General features: G+C 48.7%; 1 protein-coding gene across 9 annotated transcripts in view; it reads left to right on the forward strand.

The window, feature by feature from the left end:
* Positions 1-2,244: 2,244 nt before the first annotated feature.
* The window catches only part of LOC130272842 (microtubule-associated protein 4-like), a 168,994-nt gene continuing 149,552 nt past the window's right edge, over positions 2,245-21,686 (forward strand). For 3 of the 9 annotated variants that reach the window (XR_008843762.1, XR_008843761.1, XR_008843760.1), the window contains exon 1: positions 2,246-2,846. The gene's annotated coding sequence lies outside the window, so the exon portion shown is untranslated. Of the gene's footprint in view, positions 2,847-15,283; positions 15,498-21,686 lie in introns of those variants that run through there. The other 6 variants (XM_056518797.1, XM_056518798.1, XM_056518799.1 and 3 more) reach the window with 4 other exon arrangements.

A 21,686-nucleotide genomic window follows, 5' to 3' on the forward strand; every position in this document is an offset into this window, starting at 1 on the left:
TTTGGGGTGCCAGACACAGGTGAGGACCTTTCACAATCAGCTAGAGACCTCCTCGCCTTGGCCTGGGCCCCAGGGACTAGATCGGCATATCGATCAGCCTGGGCCTTGTGGGTTCGTTGGTGTGATCAACGACAAATTGATCCCGTTCAGGCACCTGTTTCAGTTGTAGTGAATTATTTAGCAGAATCATTTGAGGCTGGAAAATCTTACAGTTCCCTTAATGTTTACAGATCCGCTATAGCGGCGTATCATTGCCCGGTAGATGCTTTACCGGTGGGCGAACATCCATTAGTATGCCGACTGTTACGTGGAGTGAAATTTAAACGTCCTCCTCGTCCTCGATATCAGTCGACCTGGGATGTCTCCCGGATTTTAGACATGTTTTCCTCTTGGGAAGACAATGATTCACTGTCCTTAAAGATTCTGTCATTCAAATTGACTATGTTATTATGTCTGGTTTCCATTAAGAGGGTATCGGATGTCAGAGCTCTCGACATCTCTAGACGGCAGTTTTCACCTGAAGGGGTCAGATTTTCTGTTGTTCGCAGGACCAAGACAGGACTACAGTCGGTCTTTTACCCCTTTTTTCCGACACATCCCCGACTATGCGTGGTACGTTGTCTTCAAGCGTATGAGACACGCACAGCGTCTTTACGATCTCTTTCTCATACTCAGTTATTAGTATCTTATGTTCAACCTCATTTGCCTGTCACCTCGGCCACCTTGGCCAGGTGGGTAAGGTCGGCCATGGAGATGGCGGGGATTGACATTTCCCTATTTGGTGCCCACTCTTCGAGAGGGGCTATGGCCACTAAAGTAGTTATTTCTGGTGGTTCTCTTTCAGACCTCTTAATGGCCGCTGACTGGTCGTCTGAATTGACTTTTCGACAATTCTATTTCCGACCAAATGATCATGTTTCTGTATCGATCCTCTGATTTGTTTTATTGTCTATGTTTAAGTAGTAGCTTTAAAATTGCAAGATATGAGCCTCCTGTCTGATATATAAATCGAGATTTTCCTAGCTAACGTGACGGAAAATATAAGTTATATGAAGACAGGAGGCGAGTATCTTCCCTCCCTACCCTCCCTGTTATGGTGTTTTTGTTTTCCTTCCAGGGTATTGAAAGGAGAAGACGAAGACAGCGGTGTTTCGGTGCAGCCTGATATGTTCTGTTGCAATTGTTCCTTAACAGTTTCGTTCCCGGTTTTCGGTCCTGTTGGCCGGAGGTTCGGAGATACCGAGGAGGAGCTGTCCCGGATTCCGGCGTTCCGTGGTTCTGGTGACGGTCATGCAGTTCGCATAAAGAAAGAGGATCTTCAAGCAGTCCCTTATATAGCAGCCAGCATGCTGGGATAGGAGGAGGAGTTCACAGGGGACTGCTGGGATATGTAGTTTTTTAAAAGATTTTATTAAAAACGTTTGTATAAAGATTTTTTCTGCTATGGGCATTAATTAAAGAAAGATTAATGCAAGATACTCGCCTCCTGTCTTCATATAACTTATATTTTCCGTCACGTTAGCTAGGAAAATCTCGATTTATATCCTGTATTATACTCCAGAGCTGCACTCACTATTCTGCTGGTGAGGTCACTGTGTACATACATTACTTATCCTGTACTGATCCTGAGTTATATCCTGTATTATACCCCAGAGCTGTACTCACTATTCTGCTGGTGAGATCACTGTGTACATACATTACATTACTTATCCTGTACTGATCCTGAGTTATATCCTGTATTATACTCCAGAGCTGTACTCACTATTCTGCTGGTGAGGTCACTGTGTACATACATTACATTACTTATCCTGTACTGATCCTGAGTTATATCCTGTATTATATTCCAGAGCTGTACTCACTATTCTGCTGGTGAGGTCACTGTGTACATACATTACATTACTTATCCTGTACTGATCCTGAGTTATATCCTGTATTATACTCCAGAGCTGTACTCGCTATTCTGCTGGTGAGATCACTGTCTACATACATTACATTACTTATCCTGTACTGATCCTGAGTTATATCCTGTATTATACTCCAGAGCTGTACTCACTATTCTGCTGGTGAGGTCACTGTGTACATACATTACATTACTTATCCTGTACTGATCCTGAGTTATATCCTGTATTATACTCCTGAGCTGCACTCACTATTCTGCTGGTGAGGTCACTGATACTTTTCTTTACAAAAATCCAGCGGGAATCCCCGCTCATGCGGCCACGCCCTTCCTTTGCAATCCTATTGGCTAACTATGACGCATTTACTTGTCAGTCACGACCACTCCTTAATGCTGATTGGCTGGTGGTTGGCAGTGTATGGCAGCGCTCTATCTATACGGAGTGAACGTGTCACACAGGGCGGGGCCGCTATCGCTACGGTAACATTACAGCCACATATCACCACTATCCTCCGCTCTACACCGGCGGCTCCCGGAGTGACGCTCTATTTATAAACTCCACACGGTCCCCGCCGCTTCTACTGGCTGAAGGCGCCTATACCCGCCCTGCTGATTGGCTGATCTCCCTGTTCGTTATCTGCCTGTTTTTCTTAGTCCCGCCTCTAGGCCAGCTGCGGCTGAGGGAGCGTTTCCGTCCTTCTCATTGGATCATCTTCAGGAGGTGGCTCCGCCCCTGGTCGCAACGTGTTTTTTCATTGGCTGATAGGACCGGCTAGCGTTTTATCGTCACTTGTGATTGGCTCTCCAGTCAGTCTGTCAGTGCCCTCGCTGAGGGGGAGCGGCCCGTCTCTGGAGGTTTCTGCAGTTTCTAACGGTGGCGGCCGAGTGTGAGGATCCGTGATTTACCGCTGACTGTCCGCGAGACGGAGCGAGGCCGCCGGTGTCTCAGGTGAGTGTCCGACTGGATGTGTCCATAGTGCCGCCCCCTGGTCTTCTCACCTCCGGTCATTCCTCATCTCTATACTGACTGCACCCAGAGCCCCCCCTCATTACTATACTGACTGCACCCAGAGCCCCCCCCCCATTACTATACTGACTGCACCCGGAGCCCCCCCCCCATTACTATACTGACTGCACCCAGAGCCCCCCCCCCCCCTCATTACTATACTGACTGCACCCAGAGCCCCCCCCTTCATTACTATACTAACTGCACCCGGAGCCCCCCCCTTATTACTATACTGACTGCACCCAGAGCGCCCCCCCCTCATTACTATACTAACTGCACCCGGAGCCCCCCCCCTTATTACTATACTGACTGCACCCAGAGCCGCCCCCCCCTTCATTACTATACTAACTGCACCCGGAGCCCCCCCCTTATTACTATACTAACTGCACCCGGAGCCCCCCCCCTTATTACTATACTAACTGCACCCGGAGCCCCCCCCCCCTTATTACTATACTGACTGCACCCGGAGCCCCCCCCCCCTCATTACTATACTGACTGCACCCGGAGCCCCCCCCTTCATTACTATACTTACTGCACCCGGAGCCCCCCCCCCTTATTACTATACTTACTGCACCCGGAGCCCCCCCCCCTTATTACTATACTGACTGCACCCGGAGCCCCCCCCCCTTATTACTATACTGACTGCACCCGGAGCCCCCCCCCTCATTACTATACTGACTGCACCCGGAGCCCCCCCCCTCATTACTATACTGACTGCACCCGGAGCCCCCCCCCTCATTACTATACTGACTGCACCCGGAGCCCCCCCCCTCATTACTATACTGACTGCACCCGGAGCCCCCCCTCATTACTATACTGACTGCACCCGGAGCCCCCCCTCATTACTATACTGACTGCACCCGGAGCCCCCCCTCATTACTATACTGACTGCACCCGGAGCCCCCCCTCATTACTATACTGACTGCACCCGGAGCCCCCCCTCATTACTATACTGACTGCACCCGGAGCCCCCCCTCATTACTATACTGACTGCACCCGGAGCCCCCCCTCATTACTATACTGACTGCACCCGGAGCCCCCCCTCATTACTATATTGACTGCACCCGGAGCCCCCCCTCATTACTATACTGACTGCACCCGGAGCCCCCCCTCATTACTATACTGACTGCACCCGGAGCCCCCCCTCATTACTATACTGACTGCACCCGGAGCCCCCCCTCATTACTATACTGACTGCACCCGGAGCCCCCCCTCATTACTATACTGACTGCACCCGGAGGCCCCCCTCATTACTATACTGACTGCACCCGGAGGCCCCCCTCATTACTATACTGACTGCACCCGGAGGCCCCCCCTCATTACTATACTGACTGCACCCGGAGGCCCCCCCTCATTACTATACTGACTGCACCCGGAGCCCCCCCTCATTACTATACTGACTGCACCCGGAGCCCCCCCTCATTACTATACTGACTGCACCCGGAGCCCCCCCTCATTACTATACTGACTGCACCCGGAGCCCCCCCTCATTACTATACTGACTGCACCCGGAGCCCCCCCTCATTACTATACTGACTGCACCCGGAGCCCCCCCTCATTACTATACTGACTGCACCCGGAGCCCCCCCTCATTACTATACTGACTGCACCCGGAGCCCCCCCTCATTACTATACTGACTGCACCCGGAGCCCCCCCTCATTACTATACTGACTGCACCCGGAGCCCCCCCTCATTACTATACTGACTGCACCCGGAGCCCCCCCTCATTACTATACTGACTGCACCCGGAGCCCCCCCTCATTACTATACTGACTGCACCCGGAGCCCCCCCTCATTACTATACTGACTGCACCCGGAGCCCCCCCTCATTACTATACTGACTGCACCCGGAGCCCCCCCTCATTACTATACTGACTGCACCCGGAGCCCCCCCCCCTCACTATACTGACTGCACCCGGAGCCCCCCCCCCTCACTATACTGACTGCACCCGGAGCCCCCCCCCCCTCACTATACTGACTGCACCCGGAGCGCCCCCCCCCCTCACTATACTGACTGCACCCGGAGCGCCCCCCCCCCCTCACTATACTGACTGCACCCGGAGCGCCCCCCCCCCTCACTATACTGACTGCACCCGGAGCGCCCCCCCCCCCTCACTATACTGACTGCACCCGGAGCGCCCCCCCCCCTCACTATACTGACTGCACCCGGAGCCCCCCCCCCCCCTCATTACTATACTGACTGCACCCGGAGCCCCCCCCCCCCTCATCACTATACTGACTGCACCCGGAGCGCCCCCCCTCACCTCCATACTGATCCCAGGCTCTGCTCACTCCCTGACTGACTGCTTCCTCCCTCTATACATGTCCTTGGGTCTCCAGATGCTCACACCCTCCATACTGACTACATCCATCCATGGTCTTCTCCCACCCACCATACTGACTGCTCCCGTTTGCTATACTGGTCTTGGAGTCTTATTCCTAACTACTCCCAGCCTCCATACTGACTCCCATCCTCTGAACAAGTCCCATTAGGGGCCAGTGGTCTTTATAATCAGCAGTGGCAGACGTCTGTTGGTCCCCGCTCTGTTGGTCCCCGCTCTGTTGGTCCCCGCTCTGTTGGTCCCCGCTCTGTTGGTCCCCGCATCCTCTGATTCTGTTTTTAGGTTCTTGAGGTGTTTCCTAACTCGCCTAAGCTACTGTGGGTTATGGGTCATATATATTGCTGTATACAGGGAGAGATGATGGGTCCAGTGTACAGGCCGTATACGGGGAGAGATGATGAGGAGCAGTGTACGTGCTGTATACAGGGAGAGATGATGGGGTGCTGTATACAGGGAGAGATGATATGGTGCTGTATACAGGGAGAGATTGTGGGGTGCACTGCACTGGCTGTATACAGGGAGAGATGATGGGGTGCTGTATACAGGGAGAGATGATGGGGTGCACTGTACTGGCTGTATACAGGGAGAGATGATGGGGTGCACTGTACTGGCTGTATACAGGGAGAGATGATGGGGTGCTATATACAGGGACAGATGATGGGGTGCACTGTACTGGCTGTATACAGGGAGAGATGATGGGGTGCACTGTACTGGCTGTATACAGGGAGAGGTGATGGGGTGCTGTATACAGGGAGAGATGATGGAATGCACTGTACTGGCTGCATACAGGGAGAGATGATGGGGTGCTGTATACAGGGAGAGATGATGGGGTGCCCTGTACTGGCTGTATACAGGGAGAGGTGATGGGGTGCTGTATACAGGGACAGATGGTGGGGTGCACTGTACTGGCTGTATACAGGGAGAGGTGATGGGGTGCTGTATACAGGGACAGATGGTGGGGTGCCCTGTACTGGCTGTATACAGGGAGAGATGATGGGGTGCCCTGTACTGGCTGTATACAGGGAGAGGTGATGGGGTGCTATATACAGGGAGAGATGATGGGATGCACTGTACTGGCTGTATACAGGGAGAGATGATGGGGTGCTGTATACAGGGAGAGATGATGGGGTGCCCTGTACTGGCTGTATACAGGGAGAGGTGATGGGGTGCTGTATACAGGGACAGATGGTGGGGTGCACTGTACTGGCTGTATACAGGGAGAGGTGATGGGGTGCTGTATACAGGGACAGATGGTGGGGTGCCCTGTACTGGCTGTATACAGGGAGAGATGATGGGGTGCCCTGTACTGGCTGTATACAGGGAGAGGTGATGGGGTGCTATATACAGGGAGAGATGATGGGATGCACTGTACTGGCTGTATACAGGGAGAGGTGATGGGGTGCTATATACAGGGAGAGATGATGGGATGCACTGTACTGGCTGTATACAGGGAGAGATGATGGGGTGCCCTGTACTGGCTGTATACAGGGAGAGGTGATGGGGTGCTGTATACAGGGACAGATGGTGGGGTGCCCTGTACTGGCTGTATACAGGGAGAGGTGATGGGGTGCTGTATACAGGGACAGATTGTGGGGTGCAGTTATGCAGTGTACAGACCCTATTGAGAAGCATTTGCCCTTCTCGAGTGCAGTTTACAGGCCCATTATAATATCTAGGGAGATGGGACAGGATACGGTGTAATGGTAACAAGGTCATATCCAGGGAGAGGTGACAAGCTGTGGTGTTAAACATAGACAGGGGTTTGGCCCTTTCAGTGTCGTGGTTCAGTGGAATATACTCGTCTGTGTTTATATGCAGAGCTCAGGGTGAAGGAGCAAAGTACCCGGCTGTAATTGTGATGACGGTGATAAACAATGGGCGGGAGGTGTGGAGGACGATCCAGGAGAGCTGCGTACCTTTACAAGGCTGCACCATACCTCACTTTCCATAGTGACTATTACAATACTGTATCCACAGGACCCCCCCGGAGGCTGCCGAGCGGACATGGCTAGTGGAGACATTTCACGTTTTAGTGCTGTGTCTGGAGGAAAGCAAATGAAAAGGTGTTGTCCAATGTTCATACACCACAGCAGTGGCCTCAAAACTGTGGACCTCCAGCTGTTGCAAAACTACAAATCCCAGCATGTCCGGACATCAGTTGGCTGTCCGGGCATGCTGGGATTTGTAGTTTTGCAACAGCTAGAGGTCTACAGTTTTAAGACCACTGCTCTATTTTATAGGTCAGTTCGTCCAGGTTTTTAAAGGCGTACTCCGGTTTAGTAAAAATTATCCCCTATCCTATCTCCTATCCTTTGGATAAGGGATACATTTTACCAAAATAAAGTAATCCTTTAAAGATCTCTGCTTGCTGTTGAAGGCAAACTTGTAACAGCCAGCAGTGACACATTGTATCAAGCAGTAAATATTCAGGACATTGAAACATTGTATCACATCTTCTCATTACACGGTGATATCTGCTGGAATCACTGATCTACTCGCAGGTAATAACTATTAGGCTTCTTTTTACGCTGCCGTTGTGTCATGGCAGTGTGACGTCCGTCGGGGAAGCCGGGGAGAATAGCGGGGGGGAGGGGATTTAGGGGATAGGGGATAAGATGTCAGCTCGCCGGGGTCCGGCCACTGGGGACCCTCGCAATATAGCAAGCAGCACCCACCTGTAACTGCTTCCGGAAGCACTGGAGGCTCTCTGGCTAATTTCTCCTGACCACAGGGACGGAAGATCGTGACGTCACGACTCCGCCCCTGTGTGATGCCACGCCCCTCCCATAGACTTGCATTGAGAGGGCGGGGCGTGATGTCACACGGGGGCAGAGTCATGACATCACGATCTTCCGTGGTCGGGAGGAATTATCCTGAGAGCCACCAGCACTTCCGGAAGCAGTTACAGGTGGGTGTTGCTCCCAGCGGCGGGACCCCGGCGATCTGACATCTTATCACCTATCCTTTTTGGGTTGTGCACTGCCCTGACTTTCGGAGCTCCGCTCACAGCGACCGGAAGTTCATTACGCCGAACGCTGTGTGCGGGCCTCTGTGTTCGCGGCCGCCCCCTCGTGACGTCTCGCCCGCCCCCTCGTGACGTCTCGCCCGCCCCCTCGTGACGTCTCGCCCGCCCCCTCGTGACGTCTCGCCCGCCCCCTCGTGACGTCTCGCCCGCCCCCTCGTGACGTCTCGCCCGCCCCCTCGTGACGTCTCGCCCGGCCCCTCAACGAAAGCCTATGGGAAGGGGGCGCGACCGCTGTCACGCCCCCTTCCCATAGACTTTGGTAGAGGGGCCGGGCGAGACGTCACGCCCGGCGGCCGCGAACACGGAAGCCCGCACACAGCGTTCGGAGTAATGAACTTCCGGACGCTGTGAGCGGAGCTCCGAAAGTCAGGGCAGCACACAACCCCTTTAAGGCACAAAAAAATAAGTGCCTGACGGCCTTTTGATAGGGCAAACAGCATTGTGAAAGGGGCCTGAGATTGGTGAGACCCCAACTGATCACTAGTAAGGGGGACCCGGCACATTAGGATGACCTCACTAAGTAAATATATGGAGAGATGGTTGTGCATACTCTCCGCCATCCCCTATTTGCTCTGACTGCTCTCTAAGCACCTTATGGGGATTCCTGATTGTGAGGGCAGATGAGGACAGGCGGCTGCCAATCCCACTGTCATTACCAGCCCTGTGCTTGGTTCCCGGCTGGCACACATGGCTGACATGGGCATCATTTTGTGTTGTGGCGGGTCTGTGTCCACCATGCTTTACAGCGTGAGAATAAAGAGCAGCATGTCGTACACACTATCCCTTCACCTGTGATATATGGGCCGGCACTTATCATTGTAGGTGTATTGTGTGATGTGTAGGAGCGCCAAATTTATTAAATGGTGACAGAGCATTTGATTAACTTTGTTCAGGTCAAGTTTTCTGAAATTTCTCCCTTCACATACACCAAAAAGCTAAGCTAAGTCTGGGCTGGTGTAGTTTGAGACTTTTCAGTGGCTTTGAGCCTTTTTTGTGCCTTTTCACAAAAAGGTGCAGTTCATAAAACCCGTCCATATCATGTGGATTGCAAATCAAAATCACTAGAAATGTGTAAACCAGAAGGCGCAAATAAACCCCCCAAAAAGTCTAAAGACAATGAAAAATTTCGGCCATTATTTCTAAATTTATTTTTTTTTACAGTTTTAGGCCCCATATATTGTGGTGTTTTTTTTTTTTTTTGTTTTTTTTTGGTTAAATAAACATCCTGTTATTACAGATTTCATCACTTTTATTAAGGCATAGGCATCCTTCGGCACTGATGTTTTGGACTACATTTCCCTTGATGCTTTTGCAGTATTTTGGCTGTAAGAGCATCATGGGAGATGTAGTCCAAAACATCTGCAGTGCCGAAGGTTGCCTATGCCTGACCTAGGCTAAATGGCAACTTTGGTTGTGCGACAGCAGATCACATCTAAATCATGTGACCAAAATTATTTGTGCCACTTTTACACTTGAGCAATCCAAGGATTGACGTGTCACACTGCATCACCATAGGCTGCGATCCTTGCGTCACCGTATAGTCACAGCCTTCAGCTGCTTCATGTCCTATTCCTGGTGACTGGTGCTTTCCCACTGACTTGAGGTTCCCCACAGATGCAGTATATTTCTGGTGTCTGAACATGCACAGTGCAAATCTCAGTAACTTTTATTGCATTACTTATTTATTTATTTTTCTCCTTTTTAACTTTGTCCCATTGTATAGTTTCTTATTGCCTAGGGGGGCACGATCATTGTCCTAGGGGGTCAGAGCTGCTTGTAGATCATGGCTGTCACACATCACGTTGGGTTTTTACATCTCATTGTCTTCAGTCCTGGCTTTCATGAATGATGTTCTTTGTAGCATTTTTTGCACATTTTTGTGACTCGAATTCAAATCTAATTGATTGGTAACACTGCATTGGCTGGATCATGGCATGTACAGAAAAGATTTTCACAGGCTGCAGTATAAAGCGGTGTAGACTGCCCCGCTATGGGTCGGTACCACTGAGCCCCTTCCTGCTGTACACATCTATGCTCGTGTTCTCTGTGAGGAGAAGGTAGGTAGACTTTGTGGCAACCAAAGAATTGTTAATTTGCAATCCAATAGGCACCATTCTTCTCACACCCCTCAAACATCTTTTTTTTTCGGGGTAGAGCCGGGAGGCCGTCATAAACATTAGATGAAAGGCCAGTCCTGAACTCGTCAGGCTCATCTATTATGTATGGCCAGGCCGCAGGTTCAGATAAGTGATAGATACCTTGTTGTAATCCGGTTCTCCTGTACTATGAGCCCATGTATTTGGTTTAGTGCGGCTGAACTGGCTGTCAGTTTCCTTATTAAAGGGGTACTCCAGTGGGAAACAATATTTATTTATTTTTTTTAAATCAACTGATGCCAGAAAATTAAACAGATTTGTAAATCACTTCTATTTAAAAAGCTTAATCCTTCCAGTACTTATCAGCTGCTGTATGTTCCAGAGGAAGTTGTATTTCTTTCTGGAATTCGTTTCTGTCTGACCACAGTGCTCTCTGCTGACACCTCTGTCCGTATCAGGAACTGTGAGGTTTGCTATAGGCCAGTGGTTTCCAACCTGCGGACCTCCAGATGTTGCAAAACTACAACTCCCAGCATGGCCGGACAGCCAACGGCTGTCCGGCCATGCTGGGAGTTGTAGTTTTGCAACATCTGGAGGTCTGCAGGTTGAAGACCACTGCTATAGGGATTTGCTTCTACTCTGGACAGTTCCTGACACGTGTCAGCAGAGAGCACTGTGGTCAGACAGAAAAGAATACCAGAAAGAAATACAACTTCCTTTGTAGTATACAGTAGCTATGTACTGGAAGGATTAATATTTTTATATAGAAGTGATTTACAAATCTATTTAACTTTCTGGCACCAGTTGATTAAAAAAAAATTGGTTTTCCACCGGAGTACCCCTTTAAATGGTTGACCTGTATTAGAAGAAAAACATAGTAAACTTCTTAAAACAGCGCCACTGGCCTCAGGTTTGTGTGGTATTACAACTCCTTGACTTAATTGGGTTCTGAGCTGCAATGCCACATACAAACTGGGAACACGTGGCGCCAATGACTTATGGTTCAGGCAGCATGAAAGTGATGACAGGGTCCCTTAAAGGAGTAGTCCAGTGGTGACTCAGTGGTGAGCAACTTATCCCCTATCCTAAGGATAGGGGATAAGTTGCAGATCGCGGGGGGTCCGACCGCTGGGGCCCCCTGCGATCTCCTGTACGGAGCCCCGACAGCCCGCGGGAATAAAACTCTATGGCAGAGCCGAAGCGCTGCCTTCGGCAATCTCCGCTCTGCCATAGAGATGTATTGAGGGGGCATGTCGGCCGCCGTTTCGTGCGGGGGTCGACACCCGCTATCTGGGCCAAGAGCCAGGGCCCCGTACAGAGAGATCGCAGGGGGCCCCAGCGGTCGGACCCCCCGCGATCTCAAACTTATCCCCTATCCTTAGGATAGGGGATAAGTTTTTCACCACTGGACTACCCCTTTAAAGCCATTGTCTGGGGGTACACTACGTGTCTAGAGCGGCATTGATAAGTCACTGTGATTGCAGCATATGTGTGTACACTACGTGCCAAGGGCTGCATCCGTGTGGAATCAGTGATTGCACGAGCCACTATCCGGCCTTGTCTGTTGTTGGCTCCGTGGCCCGGTTGTGACACGGTTAATGGCTGACATCTTCACACTTGGCTCCTGCCGTCCTTGTACCCTCTCTCCTTCTGCTCCACTTGCTGCTTCCAGCTTTGGCATTCGTAACGAAAACTTCATTTCTCTGGTTAGAATAATAGTTCAACAATGAGAAGAATAGAAGTGGGAGGATTATCTGTGCTTCCTAAATAGGGAATTAATAGAGAATCTGCTCCCCATAAGTGAAGACTGGTGTTTTACGGCGTGTTCTCCTGGTGCGTGCCTTTAAAGGGCCCTCCTAGAGATATCGTGATCAGTGTTCACAAACTTGTGGCCCTCCAGCTTGTTACAAAACTCTCATCACGCCTGCAGTATATTGTGGGCTGCAGTTTGTAACAGTTGGGGGACCTGCTCCATGGGTCTTCGGGTACATTTAAACCACGATTAGTCAATACGGGGACTGGATCCGGCTGGGGGAGTGAAAACCGGGCCCTCCCGTACCCCATCTCATTCATTTGAATGAGCAGACCGGAGTCAGGGCAGGTTCACATCACGTTTTCTCCCATACGGGAGCGAATATGGCAGGGGGAGCTAAAACCTTGCGCTCCCGCATGCCTTTCTATGCGCTCCCGTATGTAATTCATTTCAATGAGCCGACTATGGTCAACCATGGTTGTAGGTCCAGTTGTAAAAGTGCATATGGCGCAAAAATGAGCCGACCGAACATTTCACTCCGGCCGGCTCATTGAAATTAATTACATTTGGGACCGCATACGGGAGTGCGAGGTTTGCGCTCCCGTATGGGAGAAAACGTGATGTGAACCCAGCCTCAGAGAGTGACTGGTCGTCTCATTTTTGCCTCGTATCCGGATTTGTGACCGAACCTAAAATCGTGGTATACCACTCTTTTAGGTCTGTCACAAAACCGGATACGGGGAATAAATTAGCTGACCCGTTAACTGCCCCCCCGCATTAACAAAACGTGGTGTGAACCCACCCTTATATGGGGGTCCCTGGCTTAAGTAGTCAGGATTTGATGTGACCTCCGCTTTCAGCTATTCCCCAGGTGACGGTGCGTTTTCTATGATCAATACAGGGAAAGCAATTTCATCGCTCTGTTGGCGTCTGTATACGAAACGTCACTCATGGCGACACGTCACGTATAGAGCGGCCGCTTCCCTGTGCGGTGAATGAGGGAGACACTTGTGTGTAGGATTATCTCGGGGAGAGACGGACAGCTGAGGATCATCTCTGAGCGGCTCCTCCCTATCTCCAGCACAGACATCCATATTTAATGACCGTGGTCATGAATAGTTGATTTCTTTTTTTTTTTTTTGCTGAGTTATTTGGTCCAATACACAGACACCCTGTAATACAGCAGCGGAACGATTCCAGGCCTAGGACATAGGATGTTCTGCTATGTAAAGCATTTATCATAATACTATATTGCTATATACATCTGTTCATCCTAATCCAGCTGGTGCACGGATAGTTTTTTTTTCTTTTTTTCACCTGCCAGGTTTGATGATCGTGTGGGCCAGTTTTTTCCAGCTAGGCTGCCTCAAGCTTCTGCAAAACTACAACTCAGCCAAACAACAAGAACGGCAAGACAATACGTGCCGTATGTAGGTCCCGGGGGTACCAATATATAGCCAAAAACAAAGAGACCCACAATACTAATATTATTTCAAAAAGTATAACAATCTTTATTAGACAATAAAAAACAGGTTTAAAAAATAGGTAAAAGGCAGAGGATGACCTTACGCAGGAGACAACAGGTGCCAGTGGACCTGGTATGGGTAATGTAGGTATTCAATCAAGAACATACATAATATAAGGCTGGCGTAGCTGCATGCTTATAATATCGTAACAATAGATATAATATCTAACATACATTGAGAGCAGCAATGCAATACCACAGACATAAATAGGAAATACCTAAAAAAAGACTACCTGTCATATACCCAAAGGCCAGGAGCACCAAGCACCAACACCCCAACGCACGTTTCGCGTATAGGCTTCGTCAGGGGGCGCCCCCTGACGAAGCCCATACGCGAAACGTGCGTTGGGGTGTTGGTGCTTGGTGCTCCTGGCCTTTGGGTATATGACAGGTAGTCTTTTTTTAGGTATTTCCTATTTATGTCTGTGGTATTGCATTGCTGCTCTCAATGTATGTTAGATATTATATCTATTGTTACGATATTATAAGCATGCAGCTACGCCAGCCTTATATTATGTATGTTCTTGATTGAATACCTACATTACCCATACCAGGTCCACTGGCACCTGTTGTCTCCTGCGTAAGGTCATCCTCTGCCTTTTACCTATTTTTTAGAACTGTTTTTTATTGTCTAATAAAGATTGTTATACTTTTTGAAATAATATTAGTATTGTGGGTCTCTTTGTTTTTGGCTATATAAAACTACAACTCCCAGCATGCCAGACACCCTTTGGCTATTTAGTTGTAATGGGGGGGGGGGGGGGGGTTGTGTAGGTGAATTCAACATCCCTGTCTTAAGCCTTACTTGGTGTAGTCAGCTGGAGTACCACCTGCAATAATTGGGCTTCATTAGGCGCAACAAGGGGCAGAATGGTTTTCATTTATTTATTTTTAGAGTAATGGCCAAACATTGCTCCTATTTTTCCTAGGGCCTCTTTATCTATAATTGAAATAATTTCTGGAATACTTGGTGCTTTCCATGAGCATGATATGGCGAAAGGCGACCTCCTGTGTGATGTAGAATAGATACGTTTTCTCCATCACTGTAAATCGAGTAAGTCCGATTCCTTTCCATGTATCTGGCATGCCCCCCCTTATATCAGTATATTATATTGCTGCCCTGCTGTGTCCCCCCCCCCCCCTTATATCTGTGTATTATATTGCTGCCCTGCTGTGTCCCCCCCCCTTATATCTGTGTATTATATTGCTGCCCTGCTGTGTCCCCCCCTTATATCTGTGTATTATATTACTGCCCTGCTGTGTCCCCCCCCCCCCCTTTATATCTGTGTATTGTATTGCTGCCCCAGCGTGCACCTCCCCTTTTATTAGTATATTGTGTTGCTCTCCTGGTGTGTCCCCCTTTATATCGGTATATTGTATAGTTGTTCTGGTATGCACACCCCCTTTATCATTATGTTTTCTTGCTCTCCTGGTGTGGCATCCCCCCCTTATATTGAAATATTATGGCTCTGTTCGTCCCCCATCCTTTATCAGTATATTTAGCGGTCTTGGCTTGCTCACCACTTTTATATCAGTATATTATATTGCTGATCTGATGTGCACTGCCCCTTTATTAGTATATTCTATTGCGATCCTGCATGCGCCCCCCTCTTATCTGTATATTGTGTTGCCGTCCTGGCTTGCACACCCCCTTTGTTGGCAGATGACACAGAGTCTCCAGCTTCAGGCGTGGCCCGGCCGGCCTTCTGTTCATCCTGTCTGGGATGAGGCAGCTATTGGCTCTGTGCAGCGTGGTCAGAAGGAGATAGCTGTGACATTACATCAGAGGATCCTACACGGAGGAGGGAGAGCGTTACTCTTGGCCAGCGTGGAAGCATAAGGCTGCCATACTGTAATGTTGCTTTGTTCCTTTTGTCTTTACTGCATGTTGTGTTCCTGTATAGAAGCTGATGAGATGTGTCCCGGCTGCAGAGAAGGCCGCTGCCAGTATTGTTATAGCAGGGGAGGTCGCTGCCAGTAGTGTTATAGCAGAGCCATTGGGGCATGTGGGATACTTGATGAGTGTTTGGAGGCAGGAGTAAGGGGGGGGCAGACATTGGGCCTATGTTCTCATGACTCTTCCGGTCTGCTTCCAGCCTTGTTGTGGGGCACTGAATGTATACACATAACTATTCAGGATGTGGGCATTGTTGTGCATGAAATTCTAGGGCTGGTAGTATATGGGGTGGGGGCCAGAGCCCCCACATGTTGGCAAGCTGTAGTACACATTTCTCTATCATAGGCTGCTGGAGCTTTTTCACCACTTTGTGCTATGCTATCTCTTCTGTAGAAACAGACTGCCCAAATATTGACCATCGCACTGCCCCCGCTGATTTGTCCTTTTTCCCATAGTGCATCCTGGTGCCATCTCTTCCCCAGGTTATGGCACACATTCATGGAGAACGTAATTCATCAGACCAGGTCCATTCCTCCATGCTCCTGTTCTGATGCTTATTGTAGACACTATTGGTGGTGAACAGAGATAACATGGGCTCTGACCGGTCTGTGCGGCCCCATACACAGCAGCCGTGATGTCCTGTATGATCTGACCGGTCTGTGCGGCCCCATACACAGCAGCCGTGATGTCCTGTATGATCTGACCGGTCTGTGCGGCCCCATACACAGCAGCCGTGATGTCCTGTATGATCTGACCGGTCTGTGCGGCCCCATACACAGCAGCCGTGATGTCCTGTATGGTCTGTGCGGCCCCATACACAGCAGCCGTGATGTCCTGTATGATCTGAGCGGTCTGTGCGGCCCCATACACAGCAGCTGTGATGTCCTGTATGGTCTGTGCGGCCCCATACACAGCAGCTGTGATGTCCTGTATGGTCTGTGCGGCCCCATACACAGCAGCCGTGATGTCCTGTATGGTCTGTGCGGCCCCATACACAGCAGCTGTGATGTCCTGTATGATCTGAGCGGTCTGTGCGGCCCCATACACAGCAGCCGTGATGTCCTGTATGGTCTGTGCGGCCCCATACACAGCAGCCGTGATGTCCTGTATGATCTGAGCGGTCTGTGCGGCCCCATACACAGCAGCCGTGATGTCCTGTATGGTCTGTGCGGCCCCATACACAGCAGCCGTGATGTCCTGTATGGTCTGTGCGGCCCCATACACAGCAGCCGTGATGTCCTGTATGGTCTGTGCGGCCCCATACACAGCAGCCGTGATGTCCTGTATGGTCTGTGCGGCCCCATACACAGCAGCCGTGATGTCCTGTATGGTCTGTGAGGCCCCATACACAGCAGCCGTGATGTCCTGTATGGTCTGTGCGGCCCCATACACAGCAGCCGTGATGTCCTGTATGGTCTGTGCGGCCCCATACACAGCAGCTGTGATGTCCTGTATGGTCTGTGCGGCCCCATACACAGCAGCCGTGATGTCCTGTATGGTCTGTGCGGCCCCATACACAGCAGCCGTGATGTCCTGTATGGTCTGTGCGGCCCCATACACAGCAGCCGTGATGTCCTGTATGATCTGACCACCCTGTTGGGCCCCATACACAGCAGCCGTGATGTCCTGTATAGTCTGTGCGGCCCCATACACAGCAGCCGTGATGTCCTGTATGATCTGACCACCCTGTTGGGCCCCATACACAGCAGCCGTGATGTCCTGTATAGTCTGTGCGGCCCCATACACAGCAGCCGTGATGTCCTGTATGATCTGAGCGCTCTGTGCGGCCCCATACACAGGAGCCGTGATGTCCTGTATGGTCTGTGCGGCCCCATACACAGGAGCCGTGATGTCCTGTATGGTCTGTGCGGCCCCATACACAGCAGCCGTGATGTCCTGTATGGTCTGTGCGGCCCCATACACAGCAGCCGTGATGTCCTGTATAGTCTGTGCGGCCCCATACACAGCAGCTCTAATGTCCTGTATGATCTGAGCGGTCTGTGCGGCCCCATACACAGCAGCTCTAATGTCCTGTATGATCTGAGCGGTCTGTGCGGCCCCATACACAGCAGCTGTGATGTCCTGTATGATCTGAGCGGTCTGTGCGGCCCCATACACAGCAGCTGTGATGTCCTGTATGGTCTGCGCGGCCCCATACACAGCAGCCGTGATGTCCTGTATGATCTGAGCGGTCTGTGTTGCCCCATACACAGCAGCTCTAATGTCCTGTAAGATTTCACTCTTTTCTATTATACACAGCAGGAAGTTTTTTTTTTTTTTTCTAGCAGTTTTCTCTTCAGTGGCACCTTTGGGATCAGAGCAAAAGGGCCTTTACCCCACACATCAATTGGGCCCTCGTAACCCTGTCCCCGGTTGTACAGTGATCCCTTAACTTACAATAGTTTCAACATACAATAGTTTCAACATACAATAGTTTCAACATACAATGGTCTTTTCTGGACCATTGTAAGTTGAAACCACACTCAACATACAATGCTCCGAACAGTCCGGATCTGTGAAACGTGTCAATGGCCGGAAGAACTGAGCAATCAGAATGGGCATTCACTGGTAAAACCCCTGTATTACTGAAGTGTATACACTGACTGGTGTCTGGTAGCGCCCCCTACAGTACAGGGAGGTATTACATGTTCTGTACTCTTTACCTGTATTACTGAAGTGTATACACTGACTGGTGTCTGGTAGCGCCCCCTACAGTACAGGAAGGTATTACATGTTCTGTACTCTTTACCTGTACCAGGGTTATCTGCTCCTTTGGACACCAGGTGAGGGCGGCTCCATGTTACTTTTTTAGGACACTGTGTACTGTACAGGACCCTGAAGAAGCTCCTGTCCTCTACATAGACCAGTGTTTCCCAAGCAGGGTGCCCCCAGCTGTTGCAAAACTACAACTCCCAGCATGCCTGGACAGCCTTTGGCTGTCCGGGCATGCTGGGAGTTGTAGTTTTGCAACAGATGGAGGCTCCATGCTTGGGAAACACTGAAATAGACAGTGATTACAGCTCCCAGCAGATCTTTATTACTTTTATATATAAGGATTTGCTTTATCTGTTTTAGTTATCTATTTATTTTTCTTTAATTCTCACTTTTTCCTATTTTTGGATGACATTTTGGTGCCTTTAGAACCAATTACCAGGTTTCCATAGAGTTCTGGTCTCAACATACAATGGTCGTCCTGGAACCAATTAATATTGAGGGATCACTGTACTTCCTTGGTCAATTTTGGTTGCTAATAACCACTACATACTGGTGACCCAACACTAGAATGGCTGCACTGGAGATCAGACTATTCTGTCCTAAACGCAATCGCACAGATGTTGCCCATTTATTTTTATCCAACAAAAAGTTCTGTATCTTTTGTAATCTAATCTTTGTCTGGATTCATATATCCTCTGCTTGCTGTCAGTGAATGACAATGTTCATGGTTATCATCTAGTTCTTCTAATGCAGATCATGTTATTGTGTATCAGTGATCTCATGTGACACGGACCTGCATTATCAGGACAGAGCTTCAACCTCTTTAAAGGGGTACTCTGGTGGAACCTTTATTTTATTTTTTTTATTATTATTATTGTTGTTTTTTTTTAAATGACCAGTTCATTTAACAAAAAAAATAAATAAAAAAAAACAAAGTTAAACAGATTTGTAAATTACTTCTATTAAAAAAATCTTAATCCTTCCAGTACTTATCAGCTGCTGTATACCACAGAGGAAATTCTTTTCTTTTTGGAGTTCTTTTGTCAGGACCACAGTGCTTTCTGCTGAATCCTCTGTCCATGTCAGGAACTGTTCAGAGCAGAAAAGAATTCCCATAGCAAACATCTGCTGGTCTGGAAAGTTCCTAAAATGGACAGAGGTGTCAGCAGAGAGCACTGTGCTCGTGACAGATAAATCCCAAAAGAAAAGAACTTCCTTTGTAGTTTACAGCCGCTAATAATCCTGGAAGGATTAAGAATTTTTTATAGAAGTAATTTTACAAATCTGTTTAACTTTCTGGCACCAGTTGATAAAAGTTTTCCACTGGAGTACCCGTTTAACCCCTTCAGGACACATGACGTACTGGAACGTCATGTGTCCGCTCCCGATCTATAATAGCGGTTCGGGCCCGTGGCTAATAGTGCGCGGCATTGATCGCGGTGCCGTGCGCTATTAACCCTTTAGACGTAGCGTTCAAAGTTGAACGCCGCGTATAAAGTGAAAGTGAAACCATGCCGGTTAGCTCAGTAGGCTGTTCAGGATAGCCGCGGCAAAATCGCGGCATCCTGAACAGCTTACAGGACAGCAGGAGGGTCCCTACCTGCCTCCTCGCTGTCCGATCGTCGAATGACTGCTCAGTGCCTGAGATCCAGACATGAGCAGTCAAGCAGCAGAATCATTGATCACTGGTTTCCTATGAGAAACCAGTGATCAATGTAAAAGATCAGTGTGTGCAGTGTTATAGCCTCCTATGGGATAACAATGATCAGTATAAGAGATCAGTGTGTGCAGTGTTATAGGTCCCTATGGGATAACAATGATCAGTATAAGAGATCAGTGTGTGCAGTGTTATAGGTTCCTATGGGAGCTATAACACTGCAAAAAAAAAATGAATAAAGATCATTTAACCCCTCCCCTATTAAAAGTTTGAATCACCCCCCTTTTCCCATAAAAAAACCCACAGTGTAAATAAAAATAAACATATATCGCCGCGTGCGGAAATGTTAGATTTATAAAAATATATTGTTAATTAAACCGCACGGTCAATGGCGTACGCGCAAAAAATTCCAATCAATAAGTCCTATCAATGCAAAAATGGTACCGTTAACAACTTCAGATCACGCGCAAAAAAATGAGTCCTCATACCGCCCCATACGCGGAAAAATAAAAAAAGTTATAGGGGTCAGAAGATGACAACGTATTAATTTTCCTGCATGAAGTTGATTTTTTTTTTTCCAGAAGTACGACAAAATCAAACCTATATAAGTAGGGGATCATTTTAATTGTATGAACCTACAGAATAAAGAGGTGTCATTTTTACCGAAAAATTTACTGCGTAGAAACGGAAGCCCCCAAAAGTTAAAAATCAGCGTCTTTTTTTTCAATTTTGTCTCACAATGATTTTTATTTTTTTTTGTTTCACTGTAGATTTTGAGCAAAATGACTGACGTCATTACAAAGTAGAATTGGTGGCACAAAAAATAAGCCATCATATGGATTTTTAGGTGCAAAATTGAAAGTTATGATTTTTTTTAAAGGCAAGGAGCAAAAAACGAAAATGCAAAAAAGGGAATAACCCCCGGTCCTTAAGGGGTTAAAGCAGCATTCACGGAGAGTACAGCAGAGATACTAAAGAACTAAAGCACAAATTTTATTGCAAATCTGGAGACCATGTCCCTACAGAGGGATTCAGGTTTTATCTTGTCGTCTGGGCTGTGTGGTGGGCCTGTGGCTGTATGGTGGGCCTGTGGCTGTGTGGTGGGCCTGTGGCTGTATGGTGGGCCTATATATGCTGCTGTGAGATTGCAGGCTGGATGTGCGCAGCGTCCGGCCCTGTGTAATACTTAGTAATTTGTCAGTGTTTATAGGGGATTTAAAGTCTCCTGTTTCACAACCCATAAACCTGATCAGTGACACTGCAGGTATTAAGAGCCACTACTATTATAGAGAGTTCTGTTTTTTATAGGCCTATAAAGTTTTCCTGACAGGGGACTCTGGATCCGGCATGGAGACATATGGAAGCATTTCCCCCACTCTCATCGTTCGCAAAACTGGGGAAATGCTTACAGCATCAATCACAAGGACATATCCCCTCCCAATAATCCTGTATAATTCTCTAATTGTAGTTATAGGGATGTAGGAGATTGCAGCGTCCTGGATGAGGTGGAAACTTCCTTGGGTTATCTCTTTTTCATATATTTCATCCATGTAATGTATGTGCACAGTGATCTCACCAGCAGAATAGTGAGTACAGCTCTGGAGTATAATACAGGATATAACTCAGGATCAGTACAGGATAAGTAATGTAATGTATGTACACAGTGATCTCACCAGCAGAATAGTGAGTACAGCTCTGGAGTATAATACAGGATATAACTCAGGATCAGTACAGGATAAGTAATGTCATGTATGTACACAGTCACCTCACCA

This window comes from Hyla sarda, chromosome 5 (assembly GCF_029499605.1).
Source record: "Hyla sarda isolate aHylSar1 chromosome 5, aHylSar1.hap1, whole genome shotgun sequence".
Lineage (NCBI taxonomy): Eukaryota > Metazoa > Chordata > Amphibia > Anura > Hylidae > Hyla > Hyla sarda.